At 52.4% G+C, this 17,672-nt stretch overlaps 2 pseudogenes; one reads left to right on the top strand and one right to left on the bottom strand.

Annotated features, from left to right (window-relative positions):
• LOC116779970 overlaps window positions 1-17,672 on the top strand; it is a 287,746-nt pseudogene that overhangs the window by 11,209 nt on the left and 258,865 nt on the right.
• LOC116779958 lies at window positions 6,308-8,187 on the bottom strand (annotated as a pseudogene).

Genomic DNA, 17,672 nt, shown 5'->3' with positions numbered 1-17,672 from the left:
TTACACTATACACAGTGCACTGATCCATAAACCACATCTGAACGGGGACCCTTCTCTGTTTATTTTTTTTTATTTACTCCAGAACATCACACTGGGTTTTCCCTGCGCCCCTTTCCCAAACTGTGGTCCCACCAACTAGGTTGTTTGCTACTTCCCATATCATTTCACCAAGGTGCCATCACCACCATTCACTTTTCATGCCTGACTCAATTCCCCCCAGCCCTGCGCTCTGCAGGCAGTAAGGACAGTGAGTGGGCATCTCCCTCCAGCACACCGTCACCTCCCGAGCAACCTCTCTGCCACTGCGGTCGGGGCGATGAGGTACCTGTTCTTCCTCGGAATGCAGGGAGAGTGACTCCGGCACGCAAAGTTCTCCTGAGTCCATATGCGCCCGGCGACCATCCTCCATGCACCCCGTGGGGAAAAGCAAAGTTTCCGTGGCCGACCCCACTCACTTGGTACAGGGGTTGCACTTTTTAAAGGTGCAAGGAACACTAAATTCAACACTCACAGTTGAATAAATAACACTCCAATAAATACCAACATCAGAAAAGCATCTATTTTAAGTCCTGAAAACCAGAAAAAAGACTTTCCACATGGGTATCCTGTCATCCATAACTATAAGGGAAGAATTCAATAGAATAAAGAAGTCTATAAGTGTTCTCTCCAAGATCAAGGTGAGATTCTCTATCTTCTAACATTTTGCTGACCTAGGAAGCAAGAATTTGGCACAGAATTAATACCGGAGAAAAATGAGACCAGTGAAACATCCTGAGCTCAGGATAACCTGACTGTGCTGGGGAATCAGAGCTTTCACCCTGGGAAATTAACTGCTCTGAAACAGTGGGAAGAAACCAGTAACAAAGACTGAGTTCAAATGCCCAAGAGTAAACAAGTCCTTCCTCACCAAAAGGTCTGAGCTACCCTTATCTTTAGACATCCATGGAAATAAAACAGCCTGACCTTGAACCCAAGGGGAACAAAGACAAATTCCACAGCTTTAGCTAGAGCAAGGTTGGGGGGGCATGTGTCAGTCCTCTATGACATCACACCTCCCGTATGACATCACACCTCCACTATGATGTCACATTCATCATATGACATCACATCTCTCCTGTGATACCATATCAACCTTGTGACATCATATCATCCCCGCGACATCACAGCTCCCCCATGACATCACATCCTTCCGATGATATCACATCATCCCTTATGACGTCACAACCATCATAAGACATCACGTCCTTCATGTGGCATCACATCTCCGTTATGACATCACATCTCCGTTATGACATCACACCTCCACTCTGACATCACACGTCCACTGTGACATCACAGCTGAGGTCACATCCATCATATCACATCTCTCCTGTGATATCGTATCATCCCCATGACATCACAGTTCCCCTACAACATGTCATCGTCCCTGTGACATCACACATCTCACCTGTAATGTCACATCCATCATATGACATCACACCTCTTCTGTGATATCATATCATCCCTGTGACGTCATGTCCTCTCCTACAATATCACATCCTCCTCTGTGACATCATATCTCTCCTGTGGTATCATGTCATCCCTGTGACATCACATCTCCCCAATCACATCACATCCTTCATGTGACATCACATTTCCCTTATGATGTCACATCCATCATATGACATCATATCTCTCCTGTGAAATCATGGAATCGTTGTGATGTCACATCCTCCCCTGTGACATCACATCATCCTTGTGACATCACACCTGCCATGTGACATCAGATCCTCCCAGTCACAGCACATCCTTCCTGTGACATCACACCTCCCCTGTGACATCACATCTCTCCTATGATGTCAGATCCATCATATGACATCACATCTCTCCTGTGATACCATATCATCCCTGTGGCATGACGTCCTCCTCTGTGACATCACAGCTCTCCTGTGATATCACATCTCCTCTATGACATGACATCCTCAACGTGACATAACAGTTCCCCTATGACATCACATCCTTCCCGCCATAACACACCTCCCCTTATGATGTCACATCCGTCATATGACATCACAGCTCTCCTGTGATATCATATCATCCCTTGTGATGTCACGTCCTCCCCTGTGACATCACATCTCCCCTATGATGTCACGTCCATGATATGACATCACATCCTTCCTGTGACATCACATCTCCCCTATGATGTCACATCCATCATATGACATCACATATCTCCTGTGATATCACATAATTCCTGTGATGTCACATCCTCCCCTGTGACATCACATCTCCCCTATGATGTCACGTCCATGATATGACATCACATCCTTCCTGTGACATCACATCTCCCCTATGATGTCACATCCATCATATGACATCACATATCTCCTGTGATATCACATAATTCCTGTGATGTCACATCCTCCCCTGTGACATCATATCCTTCCTGTGATATCACATTCTCCCTATGACATCACACCTCTCCATGACATCACCGGTGCTCTGTGACATCACATCCTTCCTGTGACATCACATCACTCCTGTGACATCATATCCTTGTTGTGACATCACATATCCCTTGTGATATCACATCCTCCTTTTGACATCCAGGATCCTCTATGACGTCACATCCATCATATGACATCACATATCTCCTGTGATATCACATAATTCCTGTGATGTCACATCACTCCTGTGACATCATATCCTTGTTGTGACATCACATATCCCTTGTGATATCACATCCTCCTTTTGACATCCAGGATCCTCTATGATGTCACATCCATCATATGACATCACATCTCCCCTGTGACATCACATCCAGTGACATCCAGATCCATCCCAATGTTGTGTGTGTGACAGGCAGAACCAAAAATGCCTGCACACCCCAGAGCAGTCAGTGTAGTGCTGTGCTTGCTGCTGCAGAGACCCCCAGAGAAAAAACCCAGGCAGCAGTTTGGGGGGGGTGTCCCTAAGGAGGACACTTGCCTTATTATTGCTTATTATTTGTAATATCTTATAGACCTATCATACAACACCTAAGGATGGATTCTATAGAATATGTGCCATATATATTTGTGTTGGGTCTGGCTGAGCTGCAGTTCATTTCCCCACAGCAACCCTCCCATTGCTGTGCTTTGCATTGGCAGCTGGAAGGGTGTTGAGAACACACCAGTGTTTTGGCCACTGCTGAGCACAGCACCAACACTGGGAGATTCCTTCCTCAACCAAAGGCAAGACCCTGGGAGGGGACCCAAGTAGGCCAGCTGACCCCAACTGACCAAAGGGCCATTCCAGCCCATGTGATGTCAGCTCAGCTATAGAAGCTGAGGCACGGAGCAGGAGGGGGGCATTCATTGTCTATTGGCTGCCTGCTGAGGAACCGTCCCGCGGGAGTGACCAACCATGGCTACTCATGGGAAGCAGAGAACAAACCCTGCTACCTCTTACTTCTGTGTGCACAAGCTTCAGTTTGCTTTTTGCTTTAAATAAACTGCCTTATCTCAACCCACCAGTTGTTTTTTTTTTAATCACCTTACTCTCTCCCCTGTCATGCTGGGAAGGGGAGTGATAGAGTGGCTGGGAGGGTCAATCAGTTCTCTGCTCCTGCTGGCCACGCTCTTCTCCACAAAGGTCAGGATGCCCTTGGCCTTCTTGCCCCCCTGGGCACACGCTGGCTCATATCCAACCACTGTCAAGCAGCACCTCCAAGTCCACGACTTTCCTGAGGGGGCACTTGATCCCTTGGCCCAGATCATCAAGAACGATGTTAAACAGGAGCAGCCCCAGTCCTGAGCCCTTGGGAACCCCACTAGTGACCAGCCCCACCTGGATTTCGTTCCATTCCCCACCACTCCCTGGGCCATCAACCACTTTGTCACCCAGCAAACAGTTCCCCCAGGCAAGCCATGAGCAGCCTGTTTGTGCAGGAGATGCTGCTAGAGATGGTGCCAAAGGCTTTCTGGAATTCTAGAGAGACACATCCCCAGCCTTTCCCTCAGCTGCTGAGCGGGTCCTTTGTCAGAGAAGGAGATGAGGTTGGTCAGGCAGGACCTGCGTTTCCCAACCCCACGATGGTTGGGTTTGATCCCCTGGTTGTCCTGCCCATGCCATGGGATGGCACTGAGGAGGATCTGCTGCATGGACTTCCCCGGTCCTGAGGTCAATGGGACAGGACAGGAGTTGCCGAGATGCTCCTTTTGGCCCTTCCTGTGGATGGGCATCCCATTTGCTTGTTGCCAGTCAGCTGGGAATTCTGCAGTTCTGCAGCACTGCTGGGTAATGAGTGAGAGTGGCTTGACCAGTTCTTTCTCCAGCTCCCTCAGGACTCTTGGGTGCATCCCATTGTGGGCCCAGGCACTTGTGGGGGTCTCATTGGCAGAGCAGGTCACTGACCATTTCCTCCTGGATTGTGGGGGTTTCACTCAGCTCCCCATCAACAACTGCCAGCCCTGGGAGTTGGGGATCCTGAGGACAACTGTTTTGGGTGTTAAAGACTGAGGCAAATAAAGCATTAGGTAACCTCATGGAACCAAGGACTCTTGTGACACTGCAGGGCCTTCTGGAGCCAAAGGAGTCCTGGGACACTTTGGAATCGCATGGAATCAAGGCAGCACTGCCAACCTGGGAAAACTCCTGGAATTCAGGGCCCATCGTGACGCTGCAGGTCCCCATGGAACAAAAAAAATCCCTGGGTTGCTGCGGAAACTCATGGAACCAAGGGACCACTGTGACATTGAGGGGACTGATGGAATCAGGAGTCCATTGGGACAATCCAGGGCCTCATGAAATCAAAGGAATTCTGGGACACTGTTGAACCTCCTGGAACCAAGGGTTCCTGCTGACATGCGTGTCCTCCTGGAACCAACGGAACCCTGAGATATTTCTGAACCTCCCAGAATCCAGGGACCATTGTGACCCTGCAAAACCTCCTGGATTCAAGTGGTCCTTGTGAAACTGCAGGCTTTCCGGGAACCCAAGGATTCCTGGAACACTGCAGAGCTCACAGAACCAAGGGGCCGCTGTCGCACTGCAGCTACTTCTGAAGCACAAGGAACCCTGGGACAATGGGAAATCTCCGAGAATCCAAAGGGCATTTTGGGACTGCAGGGCCTTATGGAACTAAAGGAATCTTTGAAGACTGTGGAAGCTCATGGAATCAAGAGGCCATTGTGACATGTGGGGCCTCCTGGATGCAAAGGAACCCTGAGAAATTTTTTGGGAACAAGTTAAGGCAGCAGCAGCTGCATTCAGTTAATCAGGATCAACAAGGGGTGTTTTGGCCCTGACTGGTGTTTTCCATTAAGAGAGTGCTGCTTGACAAAGTGGAAACCACTTGGAACACTCTGCATGGTAGCCTGTGTTTTTCTCTGGTGGCTGAACACAGCCAGCACATGAGACGAGGGGAATGTGTGGGATCAGGGCACTGCTTTGGGATGATGCTGGGAATTCCGGTGGACTAAAAGACAAACCCAAGGTGCTGTTTCCAAGGGAACCCCAATGAAAGGGGGACGCCAGAAAGATGGGCGGACAAGTCCCGGAATGGAACTCTGTGTGTGCAGCCTCATTTTCTCCTTCAGTGCCCATAAGAGAGGGGACAAAATGTAGGGGTTGGGACCCCTAAACTGTTCAGGGGGGAAAATTGGGGATTGAGGGGACAATGGGAAAGTGGGAGGAACAGGGAGAAGGGTGGAAAAGGGGAGTGGTCTGCTGGAACAAACGGTCCCATGGCGGTCTTTGGACACAGTGGGGTTGGTAAAGGGGGGTGGTCCCCTCTGAGTTCCAAACTTACTGTGGGGTGCTGGGGGCTGCAGGATCCAATCTCAACCTTGGGTTATGCCAACAGCTTCAATTTAGAGGAATTACAGGACTGAACCATTTTGTCCTCCAGGTTTTAATGGCTGCAAATCAGATTTATTGATAGAAATGAGTTATTTAGGGTTACAAATGATCAGACAAAAGATCTTCATCAGAATTATTTACTGCACAATACAAACACTAAAACAACCAGGAGTACAGGATAAGATAGGACAGTGCTCTACACTAAAGCAATTGTTGAAGCAATTCTACTCAAGCTGGCACAAAAGCAATAATTCTTCATTAGAGATGGATGGAACTCCCCCAGACCAACGCTGGTGGGGAGATCTCTGCTCTCAACCTCCAGCAGTGACCTTGGGGGGTCCCCAGCCAAGGCAGGAATCTCCATACACCCCCCAAGAAGGGTTCTGTTGGAAGAAGCTGCCCCTGGGAAAGGGGACTGATCCTTTGTGGTCGAAAGGGATGGACTGACAGTCACTGGGTTCCAGGGGTACCCTCACCATCAGGGGGTTCATCCGGGGTGGAAGCAGTGACCGAAGCTCTTCCCGCAGTCGGGGCACTGGTAGGGCTTCCCTTACCGGTGGGTCCGTTGGTGTGAGGTTAAGGAAGAACTGTGGGTGAAGCTCTTCTCACACTCCCCACACTTGTAGGGCATCTCCCCGGTGTGGACGTGGCAGTGCTTGAAAAGATGGGAGTTGTGCTTGAATCCCCTCCTGCAGTCAGTGCAGTGGAAGGGCCTCTCATCCGTGTGCGTCTGCTCATGCGCGAGGAGATCTGAGCTAGTGCAAAACCTCTTCCCACATTTCAAGCACTTGTAGGTCGTTCACCAGTGTGGATCATCTGGTGGGTGTGCAGGTTGGACCTCTGGCTGAAGTTTTTCCCACATTCCCCACAGGTGTAGGGCTGTTCCCCGGTGTGGATGCACTGGTGTTTGCGGAGGCTAGACTGGTCACTGAAGTTCTTCCCACGTTCCCCACACATGTAGGGTCATTCCCCAGTGTGGATGCGTTGGTGTTCGATCAGTTTGGAGCTTTGCCTGAAGCTCTTCCCACATTCCCCACATGTGTAGGGCCGTTCACCAGTATGGATACGCCGATGGGTGAGGAGGGTGAAGCTATGGTTGAAACTCTTCCCACATTCTCAACATGTACAGGGCCGTTCCCCAGTGTGGATGTGCTGGTGTCGGATTAGGGTGGAACTGTGCCTGAAACTCTTCCCACATTCGTGACACGGGTAAGGTCGTTCCCCAGTGTGGATGTGCTGGTGGGTGAGGAGGTGGGAGCTCTTCCTGAAGCTCTTCCCACATTCCAAGCACCTGAAGGGCTTCTCCCTGCTGGGAGGCTACTCAGAGACCATCAGGTTGGAACTCGAGCTCAAGTTCCGGCCACCTTCCCGGCACAGGCTGAGTCTTTCCTCCTCAGAGCACCCTGGGCTGGCTTTGGAGCCCCTTCCTGTGGGGGCATCTCCAGGTCTTTTCCTCCCTGTTGCCTTCCTGTGCCGTGGAGCCCTTCAAAACAGCTTCTCCCACCAGGTTCTGCCAGGGGGATTTGTCCTCCGTGCTCTCCTTCTTCAGTTCGGGGCCTGGGGCAGGAAGCAAGAACGACAGGGAGGGGATTTGCCTCCGGACCAGAGGGAAGGTCAAGGACATCCCCCCAACTCCGGTCCCGGCAGGATGGCAGCAGCAGTGGGGTTGTCCTGCAGCCGGGGACCATGCTCGGCTGCCAGAGGCAGCACAAGACGGGTCCAAAGGGGCACTGACTTCCTCCTCACCTGCTTGGGGGACCTGCGGCATCTTCCTCTTCCTTGCAGCCTCCTCCTCCATCCGCCCAAGCTTTGGGAAGGAGAAATCCTCCTTGGGGGGGAAAACAAGGGCTGAGCGCGTTGGCTTGGGGGTTCCTCCTGCCCAAGTCCATCTCTAGAACTCACCAGGCGTCCTGTGACCATAAAAACCTCCAAAACACCAAGATTCAGTCCAAAAAAAACCCAAACCACCCAGATTCAGGCAAAAACCTATCAGAAAGAGCAAGAAGAGTCCTGCCCCCTCAAACTGCAAAAACTTGAGATTCATCTAAAAAATACTCCAGTGTGTGAAGATCAGCCAAAAAATCTCTTCTAGAAGTTCCCCCTGTCTGGTCTCTCCCCTTGGGGATTTGGAGGCTCTCCCCTGTCTGGGATGCTGGGGTCCCACTTAGGGATGTTGGGAGTGTTGGGGGTCCCAAGGGTCTCTTCTCTGACTCTCACCTTCGGGGTGCCACGTTCCCAGACATTCTCCCTCTCCAGGTTCTCCACTCTGTTGTCCCGGGGATCCCAGAGGTTCCCACTGTCCAGGCTTCCCCTTCTCCACTTCCCCCGTTTCAGGCTCCTGGGTCGCTTCTCTCGCCACTTTCCCATCGTGGCCGCTCTGCTCACCCGACAGAGGCAGGAAGGGCAGGGAGAGGGTTGGAGCAGCAACAGCAGGAGAACAGAAGGTACCTGGAAAGGGGAAGCTAGTCCCAAATATCCTGGGGGGAGCACAGGGGGTCGTGACATACTCGGGTTGCCAGCACAGATTTCCCTGCAAAGTCTGCACTGAGTAAAACTCTGGAGAGGAGACTGTGCCCAATAGATGGAATTGCAGAGGGTCCCTCAGGTACCCAGCACGAATTAGCAACCAGGAATAGACACAAAAGACCCCCAGGAAGATTTCTGGGGGAGTGTGCTGCAGGGAGGGGACAGTGTCACCCCACCAGGGTGGGGCTGGCAAATGGGAGGCTGCTCTAGGGGTCTGCAAGAGGCCTTGTACTCTGCTCGGCCCCAACACTGACTGGTCCCAACACCCCCAGCTGACCCCAGCCCTGGGAAGCTCTGCTGCCACAGGTTGTCCCTCACCCATGGTCCTGCCCGTAGCCCTGTCCCTTGGTTCTCTCTCTGCCAGCTGAGTGTGGGGCACACGGGCTGGGGGTCCCTCCCACGCCCACCGGGCAGTTGGCATTGGTTGGGGGGATGTGAGGGCTGGACCTGCTCAGGACAGCCCCGGTCTCGTGCCCAGCGTCTCTTTCCTGCCTCAGACAAGAGCTTCCCGACCCCTCCAGTGCTCCCCTGCTGCTGCCTCTGCTCCTGGCCCTGCCTTTGCCGCTCCCCTGGCTGGGGCAGTGGCTGCAGGGGGGGGATGGCAGCAGCTTCAGCTCCACGGCAGTTCCTGGGGGGAGCTCAGCCTGGGGGGGATGGGCAGGGACCTGATGAGGATGGACAGGGGCCCAGCAGGGGCAGCCAGGGCCTGCAGGGGAAGACACAGGGACAACCTGGCCCCACATAGTGCCAAGGTTGGCTCTGCTCCTCCTTGCAGGCTCCATGGTCAGGCAGAGTTTGTGTTCCTGGGTGCCCACCATCTCAGCACTTGGAGTCGCTCAAATCAGCGCCCGCATCTCTGCAAAAAAGCCCCAGCTCACCTCGCACACAGGGGATAGAGCCAGCACCTTCTTGGGGCTGGGCACTCACAGTTTTGACTCTTCCCCACCACGGGGCTCTCCTTCCTCAGCAGCACCTCTGCCTTGCACTTATTCTCAGCATCACCTCAGGGACAGCTCTGGGCTCACCTCCAGGTCAGTTCTCAGGCTCACCTCAGGGCCTGGGCTCAAGGACAGGAACCTGCAGGGAGGGGAGATGATGTGCAAGCTGAGGGCTGCCTGCTTGCCCTGGAGCTGTGGGCTTCTTTCTCTTTCTAGAACCATCCCAGAACTTATCCTGCTTTTCTAACATCACGCTGGGCACACTCTGCCTCCTCTTCAGCTTTTTGTCCATCCACACTCCCAGCTCCCTTTCTGCCTGGCTGCTCTCCAGCCACTCTGACCCCAGCCCGGGGGGCTGCCAGGGATTCTTGTGGCCAAAGGGCAGGACCTGGCACTTGGCCTGCTTGAACCTCATCCCCTTGCAATCAACCCATGGATCCAGCTTGGCCAGGTCCTTCTGCAGAGCCCTCCTGCCTTCCAGCACATCAAGACACCCCCCAGCTTTGTGTCACCTGCAAATTTGCTGATGAAATGCCTGGTTCTGCAGCAGCTGCAGATGCTCAAGGGGCAGCAGGACCAAGTCAGAGACCTGGGGGGCCTGGGGAGCTTTGGGGTCCAGGAGGGTCCTGGGGGAGCTAGGGAGGGGCTTTGGGGACTGGGGGTACAGACCAGGATAGACCAGGACTAGCTAGTACAAACCAGGACAGAGCAGTAAAGGCCAGGACAGATCAGTACAGACCAGTACCTCCTCACTGCTCCCCAGATCTCTCCTGGAGTTGGGCCACCTTGTCATGGGACACCTGAGCCCCCCCCCGTGCCCCCAGTACAGCCCAGTGCCCCCAGTACAGCCCACTGTGTTCCTGTCCCAGGGTGCCGGGTGATCCCTCTTTGGGGGAGGTTGGGAGGGGATTTGGGGGGCTTTGGGTGCATTTAGGGGAGTTAAAAGGCATTTTGGTAGGTTAAAGGGATCTGTGGGAGGAGGGGATTAAAGGGAAAATGGGGGTTAGGGGACATTTGGGGGAGTTAATGGGGCCTGGGTGGGAGAGGAGGGGCAGCACCACAAGCAGCTGAGTCCTGAGACCCTCCTGGTATTCCCAAGACTCTCTTAGTGTTTCCAATTGCCCCTCTGACACCCCCAAGTTCTCTGTCCCCAAACCCATCCCCACTGTCCCCAAACCCCCTCCCTGATGTCCCCAATCCTCCATCTCAACCCATGACCCCCCTGGACACTCTGACCCCAAAAACGTTTCCCCCCCATGCTCACAGAAAGGCCAAGGGCATCTGGGGACACGTTTGGGACAGTTGGGGGGCTTTGTGGGGTAGTGGGTGATTACTGGGGGATACTGGGACACACTGGGGGAAACCAGGGGGCACTGGGAGGGACTGGGGCGTTACTGGGAGATTACCAGGACACACGGGGAGACACTGGGAGGTTACTTGGCCATACTGGGGGTTACTGGGTGCTCAGTGGAGGATCACTGGACCATACTGGGGGGCAGTCGGAGGTCACTGGGACACACTGGGTAGTCACTGTGGGGGTCACTGGGCCGTACTGAGGGTCACTGGAAGTTCACTGGGCTATACTGAGGGAACTGGGATCCCCTTACCCCGATGTGGTACATCTCCCTCCCGCAATTTGGGGGGCACCCCCTCCCCTGGGGGCTGGGAGATCCCCTGAGCCCCACTGCTAGGCTTTAGAGGACCCCCAGACCCCCCTCTCTGTGGGGTGCCTGTGTGTTGAGTGTCGGGGGTCTCTGGGGTTCGGGGGGGGTCACTGGGATCCCTTTTCACTGGGGTCGGTTCGCCGAGCCGGCAGGAGCGCTGTGACGGGAAAAGTAATGGCGGATCGCTCAGAGCCTCATGGGAGTTAATGTTCCTTTATGAGTACTCTACCGGCACGCCTGCGCAGTGCAACCAGGGCGTTGGCAGAGCCCCCCATGCGCGGTTTCCAGGCTCCGTGCTCTGACCCTCCGCAACCCCCGAACCCCTCGGCTAAACCCTCCCGAGGCCTCCAGCCTTTCCGCCCACAGCCGCGCTCCCCACAGCCCCCGAGGGGATCCCCAGAACCCCGCTCTCTCGCAGACCCCACCAACTCACAGTGCAGCACGGACCCAGCGCCATCATAGTTTCCCAGCAACCAACACAGCGTTCTGCGCGTGCAACGCCTTTACTGAACTCCGCCGTAGCCAATCAGAGCGCGACCGCGCCCTCCCCCCGCCCACCCGCCCACCGCTCTCCCGTCAGGAATGTTTGCACAGGCGGTGCCGCAACACCCTCAGCCTTAACTAAACCTGGTTTTACCTCATGAAATCTTTGATCTTTGTTGACCAAGCCTCTCTTTCCTTCCCCAACTGTCCTGTCCTTTTTGGGGGGGAGGGGGTCATAGCGACCCTTTGCACTTGAGTGGACTGAGGTTTCTACCAGAAAGGGTCAGTTCCCTTTCCCAGGGGCAGCTTCTTCCAACAGAATTCTTCTTAGGGGGATGTGTGGAGATTACTGCCTTGGCTGGGGACCCCTCAAGGTCACTCCTGGAGGTTGAGAGCAGAGATCTCCTCACGAGCGTTGGTCTGGGGGAGTTCCATCCATCTCTAATTAAGAATTATTGCTTTTGTACCAGCTTGAGTAGAATTGCTTCAACATTTGCTTTAGTGTAGAGCACTGTCCTATCTTATCCTGTACTCCTGGTAGTTTTAGTATGTATATTGTGCAGTAAATAATTCTGATGAAGATCTTTTGTCTGATCATTTGTAGCCCTAAATAACTCATTTCTATCAATACATTTGATTTGCCATCATTAAAACCTGGAGGGCAAAAGTGTTTCAGTCACACTTCTGTAATTCCTCTAAACTGAATGTGTCGGCGGAATGCAAGGTTGAGATTGGATCCAGCAGCTCCCAGCACCCCACAGTAAGTTGGGAGCTCAGAGGGACCCCCCTGTGCCCAAAGACCCCCATGGGACCGTCAGACCCACCATACCACTCTACCTTTTCCACCCTTTTCCCTGTTCCTCCCGCTTTCCCATTGTCCCCTCAAACCCCAATTTCTCCCAAACAGTTTTTGGGTCCCAACTCCCACTTTTTTCCCCTCTCCTGTGGGCTGGAGGAGGAAATGAGGCTGCACACACAGAGTTCCATTTCAGGACTTGTCCGCCCATCTTTTCCCCTTTCATTGGGGTTCCTTTGAAAACAGCACCTTGGGTTTGTCTTTTAGTCCACCGGAATTCCCAGCATCGTCCCAAAGCAGTGCCCTGATCCCACACATTCCCCTCGTCTCATGTGCTGGTTGTGTTCAGCCACCAGAGAAAAACACAGGCTACCATGCAGAGCGTTCCAAGTGGTTTTCCACTTTGGCAAACAGCACTCTATTGATGGAAAACACCAGTCAAGGCCAAAACACCCCTTGTTGATCCTGATTAACTGAATGCAGCTACTGCTACCTTAACTTTTTCCCACAGAAATTCTTAGGGTTCCTTTGCTTCTAGGAGACCCCTCATGTCACAATGGCCTCTTGATTCCATGAGCTTCCACAGTCTCCAAAGGTTCCTTTAGTTCCATGAGACCCTGCAGTCCCAAAATGCCCTTTGGATTCTCGGAGATTTCTCATTGTCCCAGGGTCCCTTGTGCTTCAGAAGGAGTTGCAGTGGGACAATGGCCCCTTGGTTCTATGAGCTCTGCAGTGTTCCAGGAATTCTTGGGTTCCAGGAGAGTCTGTAGTTTCACAAGGACCACTTGAATCCAGGAGGTTCTGCAGGGTCACAATGGTCCCTGGATTCTGGGAGGTTTAGAAATATCTCAGGGCTCCCTTGGTTCCAGGAGGACACGCATGTCAGCAGGAACCCTTGGTTCCAGGACGTTCGACAGTGTCCCAGTGTGGGGTGAAGTCACAGCCTCACAACTGAAACTTGAGGGGTTTGGAATATTACAAAATGTTGGGCCATTTTCCATGAGAGTAGTGGAGCTAATTAAATAGTTCCCATGGACAGAGCCTTGAGTTATAAAGAGTACAAGGTTAAAACTGTTTGACTGAGTGCAGGTGCTGCATTCCTGGATGTTTTTGTAAGAATATGTTTATGTTATATGTGTGGGAAAATAGAAGTTAGGGAACTCAGTAAAGCTACCTGTTAGGGTGAGCAGGCAGACATCTCTCTGTCTCATCATCCTAGTGTGTGTCGTGTGTCTTTCTTCCCCCACCGACCAAGGCCTACCGACGGATACCAAACGACAATGTTGCCCCGTGTGAGGACCAGAAAAAAACTGTCGAGTATTGCCCGTGTCGTCTGGGGTATCACGACCGGAGGCAAATAAGCTGCGGGGCGAGGCACAGTGAGGTCTTGGTGCTCAGGAGCTGTTTAACAGCGGGACGCTGCAGGATCCAGGTCTGATTATTTTTTCACACCTGAAGGCAAGTGTTTCTGCCACACTTGGAAGGCACAAGTTGCCTGGAGAGCCCGGGTGCATCTGACACTTGGTAGGGCACAGGTGAGCTCCTGAGAACTTTTCCTAGTCACCATGGGGGCAGACCATGAGTGCAAACGAAAGGCGTGTGTTTATCGCCTGGAAAGCTTTGTTACGGTGTTTTGGTGTTAGATGCGACAAAGCTAAGTTATGTCACTTGTTACTTTTGTGTCTTCGGAATGGGAGAGAGGCTGCTTTGCCTGGGAGGACATTAGAGTGCTAAAGAAGAGGGGCTGGGCGGAGCTGAAGGCAACCGAAGCGGGACCGGAGGTCGCAGAGCAGGGTCGGGGGCAGCCAAGATGAACGCGCTGCTAGCAATTTGGCAGTACTTGTCCAAGATAATCAAGGACAGCTACGGCATGAATGTGCTGCTGATAGACCGGGAGACGATCTTGTGAACGCAGTGACTGATTTTCACCTTAAGGAGCTTTCTACATCTCCTCCGGACGGTGCCGCGGCTGTGTACCCAGCACTGGGTTCCTGTGCAGCCGTGTCGGGTCCGCCCGCTGCGGGTGCCTGCGAGGTGGCGCCGGGTCCGGCCTCAGCGCCGAGTCCATCTGTGCCCACGCGGGCAGCGGCAACCGCGGCGCGGCCCCGGCGGCAGCGACCGCGGCCCTGGGTACCGGCAGACTGGTAGCAGCTGCGGTCCCAGGCGCCGACTCCGGACGGAGTGGCCCCGGTCCCGGCGCGGGGGGCCGGTGGCATCGGCAGCGACTCCGTGCGCGGTCGCGGTGCCGTACGTGGCCCCGGTCGGAGTGCTGCGGGGGGCTGCAGAGCCGGGGGCCGTGCACAGAGGCAACTCCGTGCCCGGCGCCCGCGGCGCCGACCTCAGGCAACGCCGTGCCCTGTTTGGCGTTGACTCCAGGCAATGCGGCATTGGCAGCGGCGGCCACGACCCCGGGCCCCGGCACAGCGGACGGCGGGGGGGTCTGTTTTTCCCCATGCTGCCGACAGCCATGGTCCCGAGCGGTGTGACGGCGGGGTGTATCCCTCCCTCTTCTTCAGTAATTCTACTCTCACGGCGGGTGTTTCCCCTGTCAACCCTCCTCTCCCTTGCAGCGTGCCTGCAGCAGCGCTGACCCCGGGGGGGTAGCAGGCTGGTAGCGGCGGCCGCGGTGTCAGACGGTGCAGTGGGGGGGATGTCTGTGTTCTCCCCTGTTTTACACCACCCCCCCCCCCCCCGGAATGTGTCCATCTGCAGCTGTTCCTCCCCTCCTATGTATCATTCTTTCTCAGCAGACCATGTAGCTAACTTGCAACATAAGGAGAGCAAAGGCAATTTGACTCCTCTTCTTGATTTTTCTCCGAATGAACCCAACCTCTATTCCCCCGCCTGCCCCTCCCTTCCTCTCTCTCCCTCATCCTCTGACAAATGCTAGTGAAAGCTCCCTTAACGAAGTAACACTTTTGCTTCCAGGGGGGTCCAGTGCTCAAGACAAACAGGAGACGCAGGGGGGCAAAGGGCGGGAAAAGGTGAAGAAGGGAGGACAAGGGGGGGTAGTCCTGCCCCCTGCAGAAATGGTTCTGTTGCCGTTACGACAAATAGAGTGTCCTTGCTCTACGAAAAAGGTTGAAAATTTCCAAGGTAATATCCTGTCCGTTCCCGTCGTATTTGTCTTTTGCATGGAGAGTTGTACAAGATTTGCAAGTTAATATTAGCAAATGTGCCTTAAATTCCCTTTAAGTTATGAGACTGATGAGAGCTACACAGCCAATAACTACTGTGTGAGTGACGAATGACTGAGGTGGCCACCTAATGAATGACTGGAAACAGACTGTGTGAAAGAGAGAAGCTGCGTGAAGGTGTAACTGTGTAGATTTAAAAATACTTTCTGCCGGTGTCAAGATTTTAAAGAGATGTGTAACATGATTCTGTTGAACATGATTCTGTTGAGCATGATTCTGTGAGTCCTTATTCTGGATGGTATATGAACTCTTCAAATTCCCACCATAAGTAATTCCACTCTTATGAAAACTGGTGAGGTTTTAGTTATTTCAAGACTAACCCTGTCTGGTTAGCCATTTGATTAGGACTGAAGTTAACTAAGAGGTTCTTACACAAATTTGATGTTCTATTTCAACCTTGTTTCAGAGGTTTATAGAGGTTGAATCTCACTGGTATTGTTTTTTTTTTCATGTGTCGTGCTACCCATGGGCTGTAGCTGTGTGGGCTGTGCAGGAGGCAGAGTTGTTTGAGCTTTTCTGTATTTTCCAGGGTTTAAATCAAGGGTTGTTGATGTTGCTGCCCTGCTTGATCAGCTTGTTGGGGGGGGGGCCCTGCAGACTGTCAGGGCCATCCTGCATCCTTTCTCAGAAACATCAACAGCATTATAGATAGTGTGTCTCCAGGTTTCCTGACTGGAGACCAGAGTACACTAGTTATGTTGATCAGTGTGACCAGGGCTGCGATGTCGTTTCAGGGAGTCCTTGGGACATGCCCTGCCCATCGCAGCTGTGTTCTCAGAAAAATGGCCTCAATACTTGTGACTGCTGCTTGTTCTACACCAGACATATTGATCACATAATATGACTGGTGGATGTTTAACACTGTACGAAGGCAGCGTGAGTTAAGTGCCATGTTAATCAGCCGTTCTAGTAGCACAGTTGCGGGATTTTGGGATTTTTTACTCTTGTTGCAGTCATTGATGCTAACTATACAAGGCAGATCTGTGCTATGGTCTCCACACCTTATCCTCCAGTGACAATTCCTAAAGGGACACAAATAGCCCAACTTGTACCTTTTCTGAGTTGTGTTCCCCAAGCAGAGCCACGTGAGCGTCGGGATGGAGGATTTGGTTTTACTGATGCACCACAAGTCTTTTGGTCAGTGCCAATCTTTGCGCAGAGTCCACAGCTGACCTGTACTCTCTACGATACTCAAAACTTGCTGTCAGTTGTCCAGGAGGACGAATTTCTGCATTCGGGACCTGATGTAACTATCATTGCTCGGACATCCTGGCCGGCCTCCTGACCTGTGGTCACGCCAGGGGTTTGGGTTGTGAGACTGGGAGGTACTGCTCAGAGTTTTCTTTTAGAACATACAGATCCTGTGTGACTTGAGCAGTGGCCCCTACCTACAGAAAAGCTGTTGACCCTGCAACAACTTGTTAAAGAGCAACTTGATGCTGATCACATTGAACCATCTCAGAATCCTTTAATCACCCCTGTCTTTGTAATAAAGAAAAAATCTGTGAAATGAAGACTGTTGCATGATCTCAGACGTGTTGGTGCAGTCATGGTTACCATGTCAGCATTGGTTTATTGACCCCTTCTATGCTTCCTGCTGAATGACCCATTGTTATTATTGATTTAAAGGATTGTTTTTTCATGATCCAGTTAGACTCTATATAGAGAAAAATTTGCATTTTCAGTTCCATCTATTAATCGTACAGAACCTTACAACCGTAATGAATAGAAAACCCTCCCCCAAGGAATGACAAACACTTCTATAATTTGTCAGTGGTTTTTGGCTATAGCATTGTCTCCTACACAAATGCAATTTTCTGACTGTCTTTGCTATCTTTATATAGATGATATTTCTGCTGCCTGTGACCACTGAGGATCATCTGGGTGTGTGTTGGAAGCTGAAACCAGAAAGAGTCTACAATCCTTTGACCTAGTAGTTGCTCCTGAGAAGGTGCAGCGACAGGAACCCTGGAAGTATTTAAGGTTCAAAATTACATGGAAAACACTCATTCCTCAGTCAGTTCAATTGGATATTAATGTCAAAACTCTTACTGACGTACGAAAACTATTAGCGTCTTTGAATTGGATTAGGTCCTATTTGGAATTGGCAAACACCCAGCTGGCACCTCTATTTGACCTACTCAAACATTCTGACAATCCTCAGGAACCAAGGGAACTGACTAAAAGAGCAGTTCAAACCATCCAACAAGTAGAGCAGGCTTTATATTCTAAATTTGTTTCATGAATT

Source organism: Chiroxiphia lanceolata, chromosome W, assembly GCF_009829145.1.
Source record: "Chiroxiphia lanceolata isolate bChiLan1 chromosome W, bChiLan1.pri, whole genome shotgun sequence".
Taxonomy (NCBI): Eukaryota; Metazoa; Chordata; class Aves; order Passeriformes; family Pipridae; genus Chiroxiphia; species Chiroxiphia lanceolata.
This window is presented reverse-complemented; position numbering and strand designations above follow the sequence as displayed.